This window comes from Pan troglodytes, chromosome 7 (genome assembly GCF_028858775.2).
Source record: "Pan troglodytes isolate AG18354 chromosome 7, NHGRI_mPanTro3-v2.0_pri, whole genome shotgun sequence".
Lineage (NCBI taxonomy): Eukaryota > Metazoa > Chordata > Mammalia > Primates > Hominidae > Pan > Pan troglodytes.
The window spans coordinates 15,871,388-15,888,106 of record NC_072405.2 but is presented as its reverse complement, the minus strand read 5'-3'; the positions used below and the strand labels follow the sequence as shown (position 1 = coordinate 15,888,106).

The 16,719-nt window shown below is 50.3% G+C and overlaps 1 long non-coding RNA gene across 4 annotated transcripts in view; it reads left to right on the top strand.

Moving 5' to 3' along the window:
• The first annotated feature begins 6,126 nt into the window (after positions 1 to 6,126).
• The window catches only part of LOC112204172 (uncharacterized), a 74,139-nt gene continuing 63,546 nt past the window's right edge, over positions 6,127 to 16,719 (top strand). For 2 of the 4 annotated variants that reach the window (XR_010159407.1, XR_010159410.1), the window contains exons 1-3: positions 6,923 to 7,563; positions 8,095 to 8,191; positions 8,533 to 15,888. This is a non-coding gene — a long non-coding RNA (uncharacterized LOC112204172). Of the gene's footprint in view, positions 6,793 to 6,922; positions 7,564 to 8,094; positions 8,192 to 8,532; positions 15,889 to 16,719 lie in introns of those variants that run through there. The other 2 variants (XR_010159409.1, XR_010159408.1) reach the window with 2 other exon arrangements.

Genomic DNA, 16,719 nt, shown 5'->3' with positions numbered 1-16,719 from the left:
TCCCTTTTCCGCCCCAACCCAGGTGGCCAAACGCTGTGACTGTTAGGATGCTGTTTAAATGCAGAATGCTATTATCACTATATATCATTCCGATCGGCTTTCTAGGTCGTACTGAGGATATCAGAATGATGCAAGGCAACATTTTTATTATTTAGGATACAGTATACTAAGTTTATGTTGATTACTCTGAGTATCATCTTTGAAAGATAACTAGCATTAAAGTGTTGATAATGTTCCACTTTTGCAATCATATTTGCATAGTGTACAACAGAGTTTAGCAGGAAAAAAATGATCTTAAGTGATGTTTTTCATTTGCTCTGTCAGCCTCACCCTGCTTATTTCAACTTGGTACATGAGGCAGGACAAATGCTTAGCATCTTTTATATCAGCTTTACATTATATAATGTTATTCTTGTTCCTTCTGGGAAGACTTCAGCATGCAGTTGTAATGGAAAAAGGAGAGTCTTTGAGGCCAGTTATATCTGGATCCCAATGCCAGCTTCTGCACTTGAGAAAGTCACCTCTTTGTAACATGGGGTTAGTGTGGATCTGAGATTGTAGATAATATAAGAAAAACATCTAACTAGCCCTGTGGCTGGCATGGAGCTGCCATACAGTGGTCCTTTGTCTTACGTACAATGTTTTTAAATGCCTAGTTACCGTGTTTTGAAATTAAAGATTGAAAGTAAGCCAACGTTCCCCACACTGTACTTCCAGCTGACGACACTCTCGCCTCCCAGCAGAGTTATATATGCAGATAATCTGTTTGATGCTGCTGAACACAGGAGGGACACTGATTTTATTTTATGAACAATAGTTAAATGTCTCCTGAGTGTCGGCTACTGGGAAATAAATATTCTAGATTTCATCTCTTCATTCATTCATTACAAACAAGCTATCCTGCAAACGACCCCCTCATTCTTCCTTTTTCCTTTTTCCATCTCCTTTTTTTTTTCTGTTACAATCCCCCAGGCCTACCACAGTCTTTTTGCCCAATTAGATGCTATTTTTCATTTTTGTCTTGTCACCACCTAATGTCCAAATTTATTTAAATCATCCTCAGACACAAACCTACAAGATATGAGTCACATTTGAGGGGTTTTTTCCCCCTTCTAACTTGTCAGCTGCCTCATTTATGATTGACAAGATTTCCATTTCAGTCATCGCTACTAATTCTGCTTCAAATCTGTATATTTAATGAACACACCAATCGGCACTTCATTATTAGTCAAGGCCATTTTGTCAAGTGTAATCCTCTGATTTTATAATGTATAGTACATGGTAGCTGCTTCTAAATGAAATTCAAAGAAAGCCTTGTCCAGTTTGCATTATAACAATATCTGGCATCTGAATACGAGCACTCCATCGTCTGCATGGTCTCATGCTTTATGCATATAGAACATCTTTTTCATGCTCCCATCAGACTCAAACACAAGCAAGTCTTTTCTCCTTGTAAAGGTATGTTGAATTGTATATCTCTGCACAAAGAGGAAAAGAAAAAGTTTGCCTGCACCAAAACACAGTCCAAGTTCTCTAATGCAAACACAATCTGACACATGCTAAAAATTGCCTGAAGCACTGGTGAGTTATAGTTCGCCTCCCTGGGGCAGATAATTCATTAGGAAATAGCCTCATGCCCTATGTAGCAACTGAACAAAAATATTTACTTGTGGTAATATCAGATGATAAGGGTAACAGGGTTCCTTTCGGAACAAGAAGGGGAGAGGGAACCCCTGCAGTAGATGCCCATCATGACCATTGCAAATGAATCATTAGCCTTCATCCTGCAATCTAGGTCAGGATGGGCGCTAAAGAGGAGGGCTTTTAAATCTGCTGCAGGACTCAGGTTGAATCTGCTTAGGTGAAAACACAGAAAGCATTCAGTTATGCTGTGCCGGGCGCACTGAGGGGAATAGAAAAATGCTTTCACCTGATAGAAAGACCTTTTCCTGACCCAGAGGGTAATCAGAAATAAAGATGGCTATACTTTCAGATGAATGCCACTTAAATGCATGCGCCCACACACACACACACACACTCTCTCTCTCTCTCTCTCTGTCTCTACTTTTCTCAAAGCTTTCCATGTTCAACTTTTCAGGCCCTGAACACAATGTCTGCCAGATAGATTTTAAAAGGGAGACAATATCTTCCAGACTCAGAAACGTGGATTCTGTTGAAAAACAATAGAATCACACACTGTTCATGTTGAAAGGGACTTTAGAAATCATTTACTCATGTTGAGGAAGAGGATAGAAAACAAGGAAAGTGACTTACTTGCACAAGATCCCACACGTGTCCGAGACCACAGCTTATTTTTCTTTTGGGTCTTTTAAAAAACATATTCCTTTTTTGTGCAATATGAATAATTTATTAAGTAATCCAGAAACAAAACAAATTGACGTGGTGACTGTCACCTGATAGACTGAATTTGTGTCGCAGACTCTTGCCCCCAAAATGACTGTGAAAGAACACTATGTTTTCCATAGCTGTGTCTTGGGCTGGGGGAGTCCTTCCTCAGAACCCCAGTCCTAGCTTTAACGTGATTATTTTCTAGACACGTTGTGGCTCTTAATTCACTGGGTCAAAGGCTCTGACACTTCTGTGTGGCTCTTGCCCTATCCCTCCAGGGTCACAAGAGGTTGGCTGGGTGTGTTTTCCTAATTACCTCCTGAAATATTGCTAAAACTAGAGACATTTAAATAGAAAAAACTCAAATTTCAAAATTCAACCCAAGCTAAACACTACATGAACACACTAGGGTCCACTATTTGTTTTATTTGCCAAAATCTTTAGGAAGCTTTTCATGTTCAAATACATGAGGAAAAAATACATACTGGCAAGAAATGAAGAGACTCAGGTTTTGCTCTTAACTTCACCACTGAAATTGCTACAAACCACCCACATGATCTCTAGAAGCTCTTTTTCCATCTCTCTGGGCCCTGCTCTACTCTTTTATAGTAGTAAGGGGGGCACCAAATGATCTCCAGGGTTCCATCATTAGTTATGCTATGCAAATAATACCTCCAAAATAGTTTTTTTAAAGACACAGTAACTGCAGAACTCTCTGTAGCTATTTCCAAAAATGTGAAGTGATATTCAAGGAACACAAAAACACTTCAGTACCTGCTACTGTACATAAAGGTTTCAAATGAGGGAGTTTCACTATTGAAAGAATTTTCCAAAACAATGTTGACTGACTTGGACTAAAAGCTTATGTATCTAACCATCTAACCACTATTTTCCCCTCATTTCACTTTCCAGATGGATTTGTGAGAGTTTTTTTCTCTCTCTTTTTCTCTGTCTCCCTTATTTTTAAAACATTTGTTAAGGCCTGGAGAGACTGCAAGGGGCTATGCACAAACAGATAAGTAAGAACAAGCCGGGTCTTATCTAGACTGAGCATTTCACTAGGAACAGAGTTTTGTATTCCGCTTCTACAGCCACCACCACTGAAAGGTTATAGAATATTCTATTTCAGGACACCTTTAAAAACGAGAGGCGCATTTAAAAGTACTGCAGAATGTTATTTTGATTTCTGCCACAGAATGAATCACTCCTCCTGAATGCAAACACCAGCAAAGAATGCGTTCGAGGATCCGCCATCATATTAAAAATTAAATCCGGCTGCATTTCATAATGGGCTTTCCTTTTTCAAGCACGGTTTCATCTTCTCACCATGGAAATTACACTCTGATGGCTGTTCTTTATGGTTAACACAGGCATCGGCTGAGGTCAGAACCCTGCTTCTCTGAACAGGGAACCACAAATGTCACTGACACATGGTACGCTTGGCAAATAATATATTTCTTTCCTGTGTCTTCAGTTTGTCTAACGTCATGTTTGTGGTAAGCTAAAGAGAGTTTATTTCTCGGGTTGTCCTTCCTTCCTTTGGTGGGACCAGCAGGAGGCACGCAATATACAATGAATTCAAAAGTGCATCTCTTTTGATTTTTGTTGTTGTCTTTATTTTAACCTCCAAGAAGTGAGAGATTTAACTCAGTCTTCACCCCAGGCTAAGCTAATACTTAGGTCATGTCTGAGCTCTCTGGGGAACCCTCGCTTTATACCATCGGAAGGGCAATGATGTCTTTTCACGTGGAGCAGCACAGCTGTCCGGCCATATGGGCCCCAAACAGCCCAGTCAATCGGATTTGGGGAGGTTTTACAATATAATTTCTTAACATGTTAGTATTTGGGGTGAGTTTGACCAGGAGCATAGACAACTCTTAAGCCCAAAGGTTTAGGTTTTAAGAAGCCATCACAAATGTCCCAGCATCCGATCAGACTGGTTAAAAACAGATATGAAATCCGTGACTGGGGGAGGGGAAAGGACTTCTGACCCCCTGGTTGGAGCAAGCCCCAGGGGTATGCTCTAACTATTAATTCAGCATCAGCTGCTTTTTTTTTTTTTTTTTTTTTTGGCTTTTTCTTTTCTTTTTTAACCCGGGGCTCATCATTTAAGGCGTTCCCGCTCAGGCCTGCAGAGCCTGTTACAAAACCATTCTCTCCTCCCCTCCCCCCATGCCGCAAGATGAGCGGCAAATACCCTGCATTGCAGCAACGGCGAGGAGGGACTGCCAGAAACCGTCCTCAATCTAAACAAAACCAGGCCTTTAAGAAAAACTACGGAAAAGGGAGCAGCAGCGTGTCCTACTGTCCTTCAGTCCAGGCCAACTCGGGTCACGGCCCCATCCCTCCATATACAAGGAGTTCCGAAACTATCTGCGAAAGGAATTCTTAGTGAATAGGAAACAAATCGTCCTGAAGCTAAAAACCCTTATCAAAATGGTGGGAGTCTTGAACCAAGCCACTGCCAGTGTAGTTTTTCCACCACAAAAGTATTTTAGTTTGAGGGAAACGTTATCAGAATGGTAAGTTTTTCCCTGAAAGACAGCCCAAATGATGGCTTTTTCCAATCAGGCATGGTCTTCAGAAATTAAACATCAGTTGCAGGCAATGGTTTATTTCTTATTTTTCTTCTTCTTTTTTCTTCTTCTCCTCCTCTTCCCCCTCCTCCTCCTCTTCCTCTTTTCTCCTTCTCTCTCTGTTTAAACCAAAGCTTTCTGCTTCTTGAAATTTACAAAAACTGCTTCTTTTCTAAGCTTCTAGTGGTGCATTGTTGGAAGCAAAGGCTAGTGCTGAAAGGGTGTGAGATCGCCATTCTACTTATACTGGGACAAACACCCAATAATTGACAAGAGCCGAAATGGCCTCGAAGCGACAAGGGCCTCGCCCGGGTCACCCTTCGTGCAGCCACTCCTGCTGGGTGGGCGCCTCTGCTGCGACCCTCGCGGGCTATGTGGTTTCAGCAGGGCTGCTTTTAGCTGGCGGGGCTTGTTCTCCCCATCTCTAGTTGCCCTGAATCCAGCAGTGCCCAAGAAACACTTAGACCTCCCTCTCTCTCTCTCTCTCCCTCACTCACTCTCTTTTAAGTCAACAGAGAAGAAAAGCCGGAGTAGGGGAAGCAGATGGGCCCTGCGTGTGCGTGAACCGCGCGGGTCAGGGCTGCCCCTCGTGGCTGAGGCACTGACCCCTTGGAAAGTCCGAAGGTTTCTCATGGCAGGCGTTGGGTTATGGTTGGGGGGCTGGGGCGGGGGGTCGTCTTTAGTTTGGCTCTTATAGGCGGATTCATTCTGAGTCATTCCTGAAGGCCAAGCTCACCCTGTGCTCCCGGAAAGACACAAACACCGCCACGGCCACCACAACAAAAGGCGCCTCCCCGAAGTAGGTCTGATGTCCGCGGGACGGGTGGGCCCGTCGTGGAGCGCACTTCTGCGCCTCTAATCTCGGGCGTCCATCTGGCCCGGGCGCGCTGGAGGGCTCCGGGAGGGGCGGGGCCGCGCGCCTCCCAGGCGCGGGCACGCGCGCCGGCTCTCCTTCATGTTCACCTTGACTGCGGGGGGGGCGGGGGATGGGGCGATCGTCCCCCTCCCCCCGACTCCTCTCCCAACCCCCCGCAGCTGTCCTGCCCAGACGCCCGCCCAGGCGGGGTGGGGGAGGCTGCACCGGCGCTCAGGTCGCCGCAGCGGCCCGGCAGCCGCGCGCTCTCCGCAGTGATGTCAACCGCATCCGCCGCAGTCCCCGGCAGCCCTAAAACGCGCCGCGGCCCGCGGAAACCCCAGCCCGGCGCCTCCCGCCAGGGCCGAGGAGGAGAGGACGCGCGGGTCCCCGGAGTCCCCCACTCCGTCTGCCTAAGCCGTGGAGACCGGGAGTGGACGCACGGCGGTGCCTGGACCCCCGGGGAGGAGGAAGAAGAGGAGAGGGAAGGGGGCTGTGGAGTCAGGTGTCGATTTGACGCCCGCGGCCGCCGAGGGGACTCTGCCCGGGACTGGTGCCGCCTGGGGGGCGTTCAGGGAGCGTGGGGCGCCGACCGCTGCAGATGCGGCGGCGCGCGTGGGCTCGGGCAGGCGCCCCCTTTTCCCGGGATAGAAACGGATAAACGGAAGCGCGTGTGAGTGTGGGGGTGCGAATCGCCACCTCCGGCCTTGGCTTTCCCGCTCTTCCGAGCTCTCCCACTTCTCACTTTCCCCAAATCCGCATTTTCCTTGGCACAGCTCTCCCCGAGCACGAAGGAGAGGGAGGTACCCGGGGGCAGTGAGAATGACGTGTGCTGGTGCAGAGGGGGTGGGGGGTCTGCGGGCCTGGATCTGTGGACCGGCTCCTAATCCTCTTGTTTTCGGAACCGTCAGCAGATGCGGCTTCCTTTACCTGAATAATCCTTTAAAGGAGTAATAATTTTTAAAAAGGAGCTCGACCTCAGCCAAAGAGGACGGCGCACGAGATTAGGGCTTGGTAAGGAAAAATTAAAAGGCTCCCAATTCTCTCTGTCCCTCTCTGCCTTCCCCTCTGCCCCTCCCCCTCCCTCCTCCACCCTCCCCTCCCCTCCCCCTTCTTCCTCATCCCCTGCAATCCGCGCTCGACGCGAGTTCACGCGAAGGGCTGGATTTCCAGGCGGCTCCGCAACTTGCGCGGCGCGGTGTTATTATTCATCCGAGGGTGCTGCCTCCTCAACCTTTGCCTCCTGCGCCGCTCTCCTTCCCCCGGCCGCCGCCGCCAGCAGTGCAGTCCCTCCGGCACGCATGCTCTGGTTCACCAAGAGGGAGACTGATTTTTTTTAAATCATGCTCATCATCATCATCATCATCATCATCATCATCACGTTCCTTATCATGGTTATCATTTCCTCCTGCCAGGTGGAGCGACCACCAGCGCCGGCTCGCCTCCTGCGCCTTCCCCAGCGAAGGCAGCAAGCAGTTCGGGCTTGGCCCGGGCGGCCGCTCCCAGGATGCTTCCTGCACCTCCAGCATCCCCCCCTCATTCATCTGCCTGTGTATTATCTCGATCCTTTTCATTTCAGTAGATCCACTGCCTTTGGTTGGGCCGGCTGAATCGCTGGGGACTGCGGCCAGTCTCTTAAAAAGGAGAACAAAAAGCCGAAGACCTTGTGTGGCCGCCGGGACAAAGCACTTTGGGTTCGGCGAGAAGGGACGCGCAGGAGCGCTGAACCCAGAACACGCGTGGCCGCTGCGGAAGGGCGTCCGCCGGGCGTGCGGAACGCTGAGGGTATTCGGATTGTCTTTTATTTGTCCCTGTGGCTTGCTTTCACAGTGTCTACGTAGGAGAGGGGTCGGGGTTGTTGGGGTCTCTTTTTTTTTTCTGGGAGGGGTAGCTGAATTGTGGGAGACCTAGGTGGACTTGACTTGGCTTTCCTGCTACTCTGCCTCTCCTTCTCAAGATGCGGGGGTTGGGAAGGGGACAGGGGACTCAAGGCTTAGAAAAGAGAAGGAGCCCTCTGCTGCCTGGAGGGCTAAGGGAGTAGATAGTGGAGATGGAGGTGAGTAGGGATGGGCCAGCCCGAAGAGCACTGAGGAGGAGAAGGGGTCTTCTCCTCCCTCGGGTCCAGTGGATGAGTTTTGCTGGGAATGAGAATTCGGGTGTCTGTCGACAGGAGCGCTGAGAAATTGATGAGGAATTGACATGTCCGTGCACATGCATGAGGCGGCGACAGGATTTGTGTGTAAACAGTGTGGAGAGGTGGAGGAGGGCATGGGGGTGGGGGCTTAAAATGATGTCTTATTGTCCTTTTGGCTTTAGGGACTCTCGTCCTCTGTCTCGCCCCCTTTTTTTGACCCGGGGATCCAGCCGCATTATACATGAGTGATCTTTTAAATCTACGTCCACCCTTTACCTGGTAAAGCCCGCTGACAGTTGGGGGTGGGGTGGGGAGAGTGTAGGGGTGCTCTCTCCCTCTCTCCCTCCCTCCGCCTCTCCTCCCTCCCTCCCCCTTGCACTCCTCTCTCTTCCTCCCTCCCACCTCCCTCGCTCCCGCCCTCCCTGCTGCATTTTGCATGAGCTATCTAGGTCATTAGCATTTTAGCGTATGCAAGACTTGACAAAGCTGATGAGGGGCCAGATGGGCCTCGCTCTTATGGTTTTTTTTTCTTCTTCTTCTTCTTCCTCTCTCTCTCTCTCTCTCTCTGTCTCTCTCTCTCGTCTCTCTTCCTTTCCCCCCTCCACCACTTGGGACCTGAGCGAGAGGACTGCAGCAGGCGAGTTCCGGAAGGCTGAATCCCCAGGTCCCAGCCCCGGACCGCGGCAACTCGCCCCTGCGGCACGCCCGGCCCGGCTGCGCCCCCACTCAGCGATGGAGGTAAAGAGGCGGCGGCCGCGCGCCGTGCCCCGGCTGCCGCTGCCGAGCCCCCGCTGCTCTCCTTGTCCTTCGCTCTCTTCTTCCTCCTCCTAGCCCCCTTCAGTTTCCTGGGCAAAGCAGAGGGCGACATGGGTGGGTGGGTTTGCTGCGCTGGGGCGAGGTGGGGTCGATGTTGTTTTTTCATTGTCTGTAGCTGCAGGGGAGGCGAGGCGCGGGGAAAGGGGCGAGGGGAGCCGGGGTAATTAACACGGGGGAGGCACCCCTCCGTCTCCCACTTCCACCCACACCCCCATCCCTCCACCCCCTCCGCTTTGCAGGAAAAAGCCTGGATGCGAAAGGATGGGGGAGAACAAAGAGCCTTTGGAAGACGTCGCTGTTATCTCATTGTCTGTGTGATTGGGGGAGCTGCGGCGGGGAGGATGCTGTGGTCCCTTCCTCCGGCGCTCCCCACCCCCATCCCTCTCCCCGCTGTCAGTGCGCACGCACACGCGCCGCTTTTTATTTCTTTTTCCTGGTTTTCTTATTCCATCTTCTACCCACCCCTCTTCCTTTCTTTCACCTTTCCTTCCTTCCTTCCTCCTTTCCTTCCTCAGGAGAAAGGCCTCTCTCTCCGTGTTCACAGCGGACCTTGATTTAAATGTCCATACAATTAAGGCACGCGGTGAATGCCAAGAATGGGGCTGGCTGAGCACCGTGGGTCGGCGAGGGCCCGCCAAGGAAGGAGCGACCGACCGAGCCAGGCGCCCTCCGCAGACCTCCGCGCAGCGGCCGCGGGCGCGAGGGGAGGGGTCTGGAGCTCCCTCCGGCTGCCTGTCCCGCACCGGAGCCCGTGGGGTGGGGAGGTGTGCAGCCTGTGACAGACAGGGGCTTAGAGATGCAAACAGACTCAGGGAGAGAAACAGAAGCTGATTCTGTGACAGAAGCAGATCTGTGCAGCACAGACGCGGTGTGCGTGGGGAGGGGGTCGCCTGGGAGCGCATTGCGGAGTGCTTGTGTGTGCAGATTTTTCTCTGGGCTCAGGACACATTGTATGTGGGTCAACACCTTCCTCCGTGACTGTGTTTTTGTTCTGAGCTGAGTTTTTTGGTTTGCCCTTAAAAAAATAATAATTTGGCATCCAGAGACTGGCAGACTGCCTCAGGGCCTGGACTGCGGATATATTGTGTTCTGCTTGAGGTTTGGGGAGGAGGGCAGGCGGTAGGAAGGGAGAGGGGGAGCTGTTTGTCACCCTTTGCTGTAGAGCTGAGAGCACCTGACAAGCTTAAGGAAGTCGTTGGGCTATGTGGACAAGAAGTAGCCAGCTCCCAGCGGGTTCACAAGCTCTGTCGGAGCTGAAAGCGTGGTCATGGCTCTAAGGAGCACCTCACGCCCTCCCTGTAGCTGTTATTGCAGTTTCAGGCAGAGATCCAGGAGCTGCAGAGGAAGGGAGAGGCACAATAACCTACATGGACCCAAGGGAGACATGTGTTCCTTTAAAAATGTGAACAGAAGGAAAAACAGAATGTGTGCAACTGGGGGTCTGAGGAAAGACTGTTTTGAAAGAGGCTGTCAGGGAATGGAAAGGGTTAAGCTTTTCATCCTGAAGAACCTGCTTCCCAAATCAGGCCTTCCTCCCATCACTAGACCCTGAGCAGCAGCTGGTCCTAGAGACCCCCCTCGTACTGCGCTGCCACAATCTCACCCCATTTCCAGCTCTGTATTAACCACCAAGCTGCAGCGGATGGGGCAAGACCTAAGCTCATTAATTTCCAGGTGGAGGAAATGGAGGAGGGGCAGGTCCCTGCAGTAGAGGGAGGAGCAGAGAAAGGAGGCCAAGAGCTGGATCCTTCTGCCCAGGAAGCCTGCTGCATCCCTTCCCCCGAGCATGGCAGAGGCCTGGCTTTGCAAGGCCAAGGCCATAAGGGATGCTTAGGAGATTAATTTGATTCCTGACACAATAATCAAGGCCTAAGAGTCTCCGCTGAAGCTTACTGAGGACTTCTTTCCTCTCCAAAGCCTCAATCTAGCCTGCTAAATAAATTAGTAGTATTCAGTGATGCCTTGGATCAGGGCCCCTCCCCGGCCTCAGTTCCCCCAAATATTTATTAAGTACCTACTATGTGCAATCCTTGTGTAATTATTACCTCTTAGGCTCTTCATTTGCCCTCCTAAAGCAGTGTTTAGAGTCAGGCAGAGGTTAAGTGTGTTGCACCTCACCTAGATACTTCCAGAACCTTCTCTGGGTCTGCAGAATGTGGCACAACCTGCTTGCCCCCGCAGAGACAAAGCTGCAGTGCACATCCTGCAGACTGCAGGTGCTGGGCTGCCTCTGGAGTCCCAGAAGGCAAGCTTGGCTGCAGGACAGAAAGGGAGAACAGCTTCTCTCACCCCTGAGCCTTCACAAGCCCTTGTCTATTTGCCGTTGCCTTCAAAATATACCTCCCCCGAAACCAGTAGCTTTCTGAGTCCTGGTGTCCCCTCCGCCCTTTCTGGACAGATTTGGGAAGAAGAAAGCAGTCAGTGCTGGGCCTTATTGGGGTGTAAAGCGCCTTGCTCTGCCCCTTCTGCTCACTGTGAAGGCCGCTGGATGCTTCTCTTAGGCATGGTTTAAGCCTCCGATTACTAAACCCCTTGCCCCACAAACGTCCACATTGACGAGCCTCTTTTTAGTAACTGCTTCCCCGTAATTCCTTCAGAGGTTGCTGTACCCTTCGCTGATGTGCCCTCCTGTAAAACCTCCAGATGCCTTCCCACGTAATGCCCCTTTCAGATGCTTTAAGCCTAGAGCTTAAACCACAGGTACCATGGCTGACGCCTGCCAGGTTTCTGCTGCAAATAATCTATGATGGGAGGGGCATATTTTTTACTTCATTACTTATGTAAACTCTTGTTCCAGAAAGCTTTAATGTGTGTGGGAGTGTTCTGGCTCTATTAGGTCTGTGTGCATGGGTGTGGGCATTTGCCTGTGTCCACCGGGTGGGTCTCATTGTGAAATGTATGTTTATGTAGGGCTTTAATGGCTGAAAATGGCAAAGAGATGAATAGACCACTTGGCCCCATGTGTAATTGCCAGGCCCCTTCTGTGCTCAAATGAGGTGTCCGAGTGAAGGTCAGCCCTTCCCTTCTGTATTTGGGGCCTATTTATGCCACCAGTAATTTTACAAGAAATCTGAATAGTTCTCCCCTTTGAGTGCATTTAACTCTTTAGTATCTTCTCTCTTACCTATTTGAGCCCCTCTAGCTACAGTCTGGCTTAAATGAAAGGGGAATTATATGGTTAAGAAAAAGTAGGACACGGTTGAGGCAGTTTGCTGACTGAATACGCGAAGAAGGACCTGATGGGCTCATATGCACCACTGCCATCACAGTCCTCATCGTGATGCAAGCTTATATGATTCTTGAGGTAACTCTACCAGATACTTCCAGATTTAGAAATGTGTCAGAGGAAAAATTGGTGATACTCTTCTTTCCCCTGCCAGAAACAGCCCAGATCTCCGCTTAAGCGGAAAAGAGATTGACCTTCTAGCAGAGGCAAAGGTAAACTCCTGTAAGTTACTTCTGTTACCAAAGGGAGGGGGGCGGCTTTTGTGAATGTATGAGGAGCTTTTGCCAGAGAGATATTCGGAGGAGGGGTGTGCCCATATGCACACACACATTTTCCCGCATAACCGTATCCAATGCTAGCATTTAGAGGAAGGCATTTAGCCACCAAAAGTCCATCCATCGATGCTGCTTCCACAGAGAAAACATTTTCTCTTTCCTCCTCTTGAACTTACATAATATCCTCCTCCCATTCCAACCTTAGAATGGAGTCTTCTGGGGGCAGCTGCAAAGCGTTCTCCCTAGGACAGATGGAGCCTCCCTTTCCTCATCTACTCTGTGGGTGGTTTCAGGGCCCATGAGTCAACATGAGGAGTTGTGCTGGTGGTATGTGTGTTGGAGGCTGGGCTGGCTGATTCACAGTGACGAGGATGTCAATAACAACAAGTATGAGAATGATGGTACCTAATAAAGACTTTTTTTCCCAAGTCCCATCTACAATTCTTTCATTGGATGTTTTGCCAAGTCTTTCTCAATCTCATTTCAGCTTTTTTTTTTTTTTTAAAGAAAATGTATTCAATACTTAATTGCATCACAAATGTAGACATAGAAGAAAGGACTTCAAACGGAATTTATGGGAGGCAATGTGTGCGGCTTTTTGCCTTATAGAGCTGTGGAGAAGGTCTGGAATGATCTTCCAGCACCAAATTTAGATGGCCTCAAAAAAAAAAAAAAAAAAATCAGGCCTTATTGAGGGCAAGGAATGTTCCAGGTCAGAAATAAAAGTGTCAGCAACTCTCAATAGGTTCATCTTTTTATTTCCTGTCCTTCTCCCTTTTGTCTTAAAATAGAAACGCTACCAAGACCTGAGGGCCTGGGTCAGGGTCCGGGAAGCCCAGAAAACAAACTTCCAGAATCACTAAGGGCTTTCTCTCTCAAAATTACAGTGGGAGGGTTCTTTTGAAATTCAAATCCAACCTATTTGTTGCTTAAGCACACACAAAATACTGAGACCTGGGGTCCAAGAGGCAATACTTCCGCTGCAAGTGCATGTTGCAACTTCGCGTGATGTTCCCAGGGCGGTTCTGCGGCGAGTTGCGGCTCCGCGACTGTGGGCGCGGGCCCCATTTCGGGCCCGGTCGGCCGGGACCGCGCCCAGGGCTTCTCAGTGACTCGCTTCCCAGCACGCAAGAGGCATTCTCGTCTCTTTCTCTTCGAATGCACCCGAGACTTCTCCATGGAGCAAGGAGAAGATGAGCAGGCGCTGGTTTCCCTTTTCTTTTTTGCTCGCATTTCCCAGTCTTGATTTTTTTTTTTTCCTTTCTCTCTCTCTCCCGAATCATGCAGACCTGGAACTCCTGAGATTCGGGTCCTCCTGCAGTTCCCAAAGCTTTGGATCCATCCGAGTTGTGGGTAGACGCGGGTTAGTCTCAGGGTCTTTCTAGGATGAGCCCCAAGCCCAAGTTCTAAGGCGAGGGGGAGGCGAAGAGGTCAGGGCGACAAACGCCAGGGACTGTCCCCGGAGAGGTCATTTTTCCATTTTCCATGCACATCGATTTCACTCTAGCTGCCAGATGGACACTCGACGGTCAACGTTAGAGATTTTTACGGAGTCGGGGGCAGGAAGCGGGACGAATTGAGACGAGGGTACATCCTTTGCTTCCAAGGGTGGCCGAGCCAGACCGAAGGCCTGGGCGGGAGGTCACGTCCTCCCCTGGCCACCCACAGCGCTCCCCAGCCGCAGGCCTGGGCCTAGAAGCCGCGCCCTCCCGGCCGTGCAGCCGGTGAGCCTGTGCGCCCGGCGCCCGCAGTGCGGCTCCGGGCCTCTCTCTGATCCACTTCAGTACCTGCGGCCTCGAGGACCCCACCCTGCATCCCGGGAAGCCTCAGAACTTGCAAGAAAGAGGGGCTGGCAGGTGCAGCCTGGGAAGAGGACCCCGCCGCGAAAGCGCTTGGGGGTTGGGTTTTATTTGCTGGAGTGGGGGGTCCGTCTCAGTGCATCCTCCTGGATTCCCCATTAGGACGCCCCGCCCATACATCCAGCCTCCTCTCCCGCATACCCCCAGTGACCCGGCCAGGGAGCGGGCATCTTCCCCCAGGACCCAGAGACGTGTCCTCGCCATCCCCAAACACCGTCCTTCCCCACCCCCGCAACCCTCTCCACAGAAGCCAAAACCACAACAAAAATCTTCAACCCACAAAGAAAAAGACACATTCCTCCTTCGGCCTGAGTCAGCGTTAGTTCCAGATCCGAAGCCGGAGGGGACGGAGCCGCTCGAAGTCGGTTGGAAGGAAGGCGCAGAAGGCTCTTTCTGTCTCCATGAATCTGCTTGCAAATGCAACCGCTGCTGCCATTAGGACGCGGTCTCTGTTTGCAAAAAAACTCAATTCCTTCCATTTCCTCATCTGTTGGGTCCATCAGCGTGCAGTGAGTGATGCAAGGTCCCTTTGGGTCAACAGGCCGTCCCCTGAAATAACTTTCAGAGCCCTGGCCTCAAGGTCATGGGCCGGGTGGCCTCTACAGGCCACAGGTCAGGACCAGGATGTGCCTGACTGAGGCTGTGCCACCGAGAGCTTCGGACGTGCGGGAAGGTGCCCTGAGCTGCACGGGGGGCTTCTGTCAGCCCCCTCCCACTCTACACAGATTGATGTGGCAATATTTATTCCCATTTAATTGAGACACTGGTTTAATTTCAGATTGCTTCGGCTTAAGGCCCAATGGGGTTTTCTGCAGCTCTTTTCCCCAGTGCCTCTACAGAAATTAATTGCTGTTAATATCCAATTTTGGCTTTATTATTCGTTAGCCAATTATGTATCCCATAGCCCAGGCCCCTTGCTGCTCTCAGCCTCTGCTGGAATCAGCTCACACTATGCCGGGCTTCTGCTTTTCTGCCTTCCCCTGTATTCAAACTCTGTCCTCCCAAGATGATTTACCGGCCCGTCAGGCATTTTGCTTGTGTCCCAGCGCTAGCTGAGCTGGGGGAGGTGTCTTTAAGACGTTTTCCCCTTTTTGAGGGAAATGTCTTCTTTGCAGTGGAAATAATTTCCATTTAAAAAGGAATCTAAGCTTCTCCACTATCCCAAGACTTGCTTTCTCTGGAGCCATTTTTGGAGAGCAGTTTTCCATCAAAAGCAAGCAAGGTGCCCCGGCCTCAGGGCTCCCCTCCCCACCTCCCTAGGAGCCCCTCCGAGACTGTCTTAAAGCCACCACATAGACATAACACCATAGATTCAAACAGGGTGCTTGGAGGATGTCATTCCACATTTCAAGGAGGGAAACTTGAAAAAGCACTATTTTCAGAGATGAGGAGGGTAGCCCTCCTCCCCCACAGAGGCCCTGGAAACCATTCCAGCCTTGCACTGCGCAACCCTGCTTGATGGAGCTGATGCAACTGGGGGCAAGAGCCTTTAAAAAGTGTTCTTTTGCCTTGGTTTTTTGTGCCTTGAGTTCACTAATAGAAGCAAACACTTCCCATCACTGGTGCTCTGGAAACAGAAACATACAAGTGAGAATCCTAACGACAGCAGAGGCCCTTCTTTGTCTGCTTCCTCTCCTTCCCCCCTTGGAAAGAATGCCTCCCATGCCTTAATGTGCCCTCACACTTATCTCTAGCAGTTCCGTAACAACCTGCGCAGTGTCGGCATCAGAACCGAATGCAGAGAAAACAATACGTCAGAGCTGCTGGCTTGGACTGCGGCCCCTACAGATGAAGCCCGAGGTGGGAGTTTTTCTTCTCCGCCTGGAAATCCTATGGTCAGATTTGTCGTAGGGGGGAGGTGGGTGGTGACTGTGGTGGAGGGCTGGGACATTGTTAAGAAGGTGCCTTACGCAGAAGGCTCAATAAATACCACCCAAATTGGATGTAATTAAATTAGCAGCAGCTGTCCTGCTTTTCCTGTTGAAAAGCTACAATTAGGCATGAAGGCCTCTTGGGCAAAGGCTAGTTAGAGTGGCGTCCTAGGAAAGGAGGGGGCTAACAGTGTTTCTGGTTCATCTTCTATCCTCAGCCCCTGCCTAGCTTGTCCAGAGGCATGGACTTTTCTTTTCTTTTCTTTTCTTTTCTTTTTTTGTTTGCTCGTTTGTTTGTTTTTTAGATGGAGTCTGGCTCTGTCGCCCAGGCTGGAATGCAGTGGCATGATCTCGGCTCACTGCAACCTCGGTCTCCCAGGTTCAAGAGATTCTTCTGCCTCAGCCTCCCGAGGAGCTGGGATTACAGGCAGGCATCACCATGCCTGTCTCATTTTTTTGTATTTTCAATAGAGACAGGGTTTCACCATGTCGGCCAGGTGAATTGGTAATATTCGAAAAATATTACCAAAGGACTGCCTATGGTCTCGAAATCCCGACCTCAGGTGACCCACTCGCCTTGGCCTCCCACAGTGCTGGAATTACGGGCATGAGCCACCGCACCCAGCTGAGTTTTATTTTTAAAATAGTCCAAGCATAAAGACCCCACATACCGTGCCCAGTCCCAGACAGAATTTCTGGGAAAACAAGAGGGAAAAAAAAAAACAAAACTCTTTTTTAGAACCCTTCTATGGTCCTTCGA